Source organism: Arachis ipaensis, chromosome B05 (genome assembly GCF_000816755.2).
Source record: "Arachis ipaensis cultivar K30076 chromosome B05, Araip1.1, whole genome shotgun sequence".
Taxonomy (NCBI): Eukaryota; Viridiplantae; Streptophyta; class Magnoliopsida; order Fabales; family Fabaceae; genus Arachis; species Arachis ipaensis.
In genome coordinates, this window is record NC_029789.2 from 87,866,878 (window position 1) to 87,872,034 (window position 5,157).

General features: G+C 38.4%; 1 long non-coding RNA gene across 2 annotated transcripts; it reads left to right on the forward strand.

Moving 5' to 3' along the window:
* LOC107641933 lies at positions 2,195-3,833 on the forward strand. Of its 2 annotated transcripts, XR_002347920.1 has the most exons (3): positions 2,219-2,280; positions 2,393-2,519; positions 3,793-3,833. It is a non-coding gene; the product is annotated as an uncharacterized LOC107641933 (long non-coding RNA). The 2 variants fall into 2 exon arrangements; XR_001620528.1 differs by lacking the exon at positions 3,793-3,833 and having other exon boundaries at positions 2,195-2,280; positions 2,393-2,751.

Sequence of the window (5,157 nt, forward strand, 5' to 3'; positions counted from 1 at the left end):
ATAATTTTTCGACTCCAATCATAATCCTTAACTTTTGAAAAGCATCATATTTTAGAGGTTTTGTGAAAATGTCAGCAACTTGATCAAGTGATTTCACATACTCAACCTCCACATGCATGTTCTCAGTACATTGTCGAATGAAATGATACTTTGTTTCTATGTGCTTGCTTCTGTTATGAAACACTGGATTCTTTGTTAGGGCAATCGCTGACTTATTGTTCATCATGATCTTGGTGGATTCAGCTTGCTCAAAATGAAGTTCTTTTAGTAGTATCTTCAGCCAAATTGCATGACATGCACAGGCAGTGGCAGTAACATATTCAGCTTCACAAGTTGAAAGAGTGACTATAGGTTGTTTCTTTGAACACCAAGAAATTGCATTATTTCCTAGAAAGAAAACAAATCCAATAATACTCTTCCTATTGTCAATATCCCCAGCATAATCACTATCACAATAGCCCACTAATTTGAATTCATCTAAAACTGAATAAAACACGCTATACTCAAGAGTGCCTCTAAGATAGTGACAAATTCTCTTGGCTGCCTTCATATGGGTTTCTGTTGGATTCTCTATGAAACAACTAACTAACCCAACTGAAAATAAAATGTCAGGTCTGGTACAGGTCAAATACCTTAAACTCCCCACGAGACTTCTAAATAATGTTTGATCAACTTTTCTTACACCTTCCTCTTTGAAAAGTTTGACTCTACACTCCATAGGTGTATTGGTAGGATTGCAGTCTAGCATATTGAGTTTTTTTAATAGCTCTCTTGCATAAGCCTCTTGTGAGATGAAAATTCCATCCTCTATTTGTTTCACTTCAATTCCCAAATAATAAGACATTAGTCCCATGTAAGACCCAGAATCTTTGAAAAGTCTTATTATGATCAAGTCTCAAATCCTACAGTTATTTATAGCCTTAATTTCAGAGATTATTTTATTAAATATAATTAAGGCAAGTTTTGATTTATTGGATTTGAGATAAGTTATGGTTATTATCCAATTTTATAATTATTGGATTATTTTCTATATTTAAAGTATAAGGTTGATAGTTATGAAATAATAAGGATTTTATATGAATTGGATTAGATAAGTAATATTTTAAATATTATTACTGCTATTTTGGAAAATGAAGAAATTAAGCATATTATTTCTAATTTTTAGATTTGGACATTTTATTGAAAATAATTTGTGAAATTGATGAGCAAATAGTATTTTCTATGTACAAATAATGTTGGATTTAATTTGGATTTCAATTACTATATTATTCCCGATTTTAAGTGAAATTACTAAAATGCCCATGCCCTTAACCCTAATTTTTGAAAATGAAGCCCTAACCCTAAAACCCTAACCCATGACCCGGTAACCCATTGTTTCCCCATGCCCCAGCTGCAGCCGAAAACCCCCCTTCTTCCTAACTCAGCAGCAGCAGCGTTTCTTTTCCATGATGGAAAAGGAAAACATAAACAGAAAAGGGAGAGGGAGTCTGAGTTGTGTCAGGGGAAGAGAAGAGGGAGGGGCGAGCCAGCATCGATGGGCCTTGTCGTCGCCGCCAAGCTGCTCGCTGTTCACCACCACAGACGAAGAAGAAAGGGGTGCGCGCGGAGGAGGTGAAGCTGTCGCCGTCACCGTCGCGGGTAGGACCGCCGCGGTGCTTGGTTCCCGTTGCGGCTGGACTTCGACCGCCACCGTGATGCTCGCGTCATCGTCCTCCTCACCGCGGAGTCTGAGTCCTCGCCATCCATGGAGGGTCGAAGAGAGAAGCTCGAGCAGGAGGGAGAGAGAGATCGGCAGAAAAAGGGGGTCCTTGTTCTGCGGCCGTGCCTCCACCGTTGCGGGCCCTCCGCTGTCCTTCCACCACCACTGAAGTCCCTCATCGCCATGGCTTGCTGTTCGAAGCTGCCAACTCGCCACTACTGTCTGCTCCGATCCGGTTCGAAGGAGAGAGCGCCATTGAGTGGGGAAACGCTTCTGTCACGCTCCTCGGTCACTGGTGGTGGAGCCGCGCCGTCGTCGGAACCACCGCCGCCTCTGCCAGCTTCCACCTCCATCGTGGTTGATCATGGAGGAGAGTGGAGGAAACTGCCTCTGCCGTCGCCGGAGAACTCTGCCGGTAAGCGTTTAATTTGTGGTTTCAGTCATTTTGGATATTGAGGAGGTTTTGATACTGCGTGGCTTTTATAGTTGATCCACCGGAGCTTCTGGTTGCCGCCGGAGCTGCCGCCGAGCCGGTTCGGAGACCGCCGCCGTGTCGGTTCAGCCGTTCCTCCTTCGGTTCAGTAAGCGTTTTCGATTTGAAAGCCCTTTAGTTACTGTTCTGTCATCATGCGCTGAGGTTTGTGGCATTAATCGCTATACAATTGAGTTTCGATTGTTGTATGTTGCGATTAGAGTTGTTGAGACTGTTGCGAAAATGGCTTGGAACCGAGGTTTTGGCTGCCGGGATTTTGATTGTTGATCTCGGGTTGAGGCGGAAAGGATTCTGTGATGCGTTTGGATTATGGATTTGCATTTTGAGGTAGGGGCGCTTTCCAAAACTATGTTTTATGTATTGGAATTATTACATATGGATACTGATATGAGATATTGTGTATTTGGTGATTGAAATTGCCTTATGTATTATTTGATTGACTCGAATGATTATAGATGTTGGTTTGGCTGAATTGTTGTGCGGCTTATTGAAATGTAATGTTTTAAAGTTGATTCTTTAAAGATTTAAAATATGAGTTTAAACCGTTGAGGATTGGTTTGAATTGAGTCAATTATTTCAATGATGTGAAAAGTCGAATGCACTTTTGAATTCAGCCTGGTTTACTTTAATTGACTTGGTTATGGACAAATGATTTATTGCCGAATTGATTCTTTAAAGCTTTGGAAATGAGTTAAATCGATTGATATTGAGTTGATTTTGAAATGGTATCCTTGAGATACGCCACTGAGGCGATTGTTGGATTTAGCCTGCTTTGAATTGATTTCTGGTTTTGTGTTGCTGAAAAGGAATGAGGAACGGTTTAGTTGGGACCCAAACCGGGTGGCAAAAGTCCAAGTTCTAAGGGAGGTGCTGCCGAAATTTCTATAAACTCTTAGTCTTATTTGAAAGGTTATTTAAAAAAGGTTGGATTTGAGAGATTGTATTATTTAATTTATTAAAAGGATATTTATGTTTTCAAGCTTAATTTATTTGATGAACCTTATACGTTGAGTTCGGCTTATTTAGAACTAAACTATTTTTACCGTTTGAATCACTGGAGGAAAGAATGATGCTATAATACATTGTTTGGGTGTGCATATTGTACTTGGTTTGCCTTTGTGATTAACTGCTAATTGTTCTACTTGCTGTAACTGTTTGTTTGTGCTTGAACTTCCTATCTGTGTTTGCAATTGGAACTCTGTTGGATTGTGGTGATTTGGTTGATGGTTGGATTGTTTGGGCCTAGGGCCGTGGTTGGATTGTTTGGGCCTAGGGCCGTGGTTGGATTGAGATGGACCGATGGTTCATTTCGATTTTGTGTTTCTGATTTGGAAAAATATGAAAGGCTATTTTGGTTCAGCATAGATAAACCTTTTTGAAAGGCTTTTGGTGTTTTTGAGAATTGAACGGTTCCTCTTTCAGAAAAGATTTCCAACTTTACCTTATTGAAAACTGTTGTTTTTGAAAAAAGGCATAAGACAGTTATTAATCACTGGTGCGGTTATCTTTATGTATCCTATTACAGTAATTCCCAAAAACCCTCTACTGAGAACCCTTTCGAGGATGATGTTCTCACCCCCCTACATTTTTCCCCTTTCAGGATATGGGCGCAGAAGTTACGAAGAGCTTATTTAATTGTTGATATGATGCTCTGTATTGTTTTAGTTATGGTTTATTGTACCCTCGCCTTTATCTTGATATATATTCTGTAAGAGGGATAGGAATTGTATTGGTTAATGCTTGTAATAATATTTATATATATGTATGTATATATATATGTATGTACTCTTTATGAGTTGTTGTAAGTTGAATGGTATTTATGGATGTACGTTATCGAACGAAAGTATCTTTGGGAGCGGTATTGCGGTTTAAAGTTTTCAACAGGCTCATATTTTAGTATTAAATAGTATAAAAGTTGTCGTAATGTCCGAGCTATCAGAGTCGCGCAGCCGGAAGCGTGAGCTTTGGTAGTTAGGGTGTTACATTATGGTATCAGAGCAGTTCTTCCTGTAGAGCCTGAGGAATGGACTGACTATGCTTCAATTGCATACTCTGAGTGTTTGTCATGTATTAGGTCTTGTCGAATGACGAGAATTAGAGCTTTATGCACATGACGATCTATTGATTAATGCTGTTAGTCTTGCATTGCATAATTCTTGGTATTAAGTTTGGCCGGCTTAATACTAGTGAATTATGTATATGAAAGCACTAGTGGGTTATCATAGATGAAATCCGAGTTTTGAGTAAAGCGAATCGCGGGTTTTGGGAACATTAAAAACTATTTCTCGAGGCTATTCAGTTGTATCTTGAATTCTGTTTGAGTCAACCTGTTCTTTTATAGCCTAACTTGAAGTTCTTGTTTGCTACTCCTCTTGAAAAGTAATTTGATGTTTCCACTCTGTTTCTCTATTCATATGCAATCTTGTTTGATCTTAAGAGCATATGCTTGCTTAAAACCCTTGTTGCATCTATCTTCCTCTATTTGAATTCTTCTTGAATCATGTATTCTTTGATATGGCTTTGAACTTGTCCTAATGCGCTGTGCATTTTTAACTCCGGGATTTCGAGTCCATTCTTAAAGAAATTGTTGATTCGGTTTTTCTCTTATTTGATAGTGATTACAGCCAGTTTTGAGACTTTTATGAAAATTGCTGTTGAATAGATGTATACTTATCTATATATGAAACTTTGAAGATTTCTTACACAGTTTGACAACTATTTATTTCTAATACCTCACCTGTACTTTTACTGGTTTACGGAACTGCATTTTACTTTAAAATTACAATTTGACTTTCTAGTAACTTTACTATAGTTCCAATGCACATTTTCATTTGATTATGTATTTGGATATTTTTCAAAATTTTGGAAAGTAAGAATTTTTCATTTTTATCCTGGTTGAGTTTAGTTTGATAAGCTTTACTTAACTTATTTTGAATTGAGTTTGGTTTAGCATACTACATGGTTT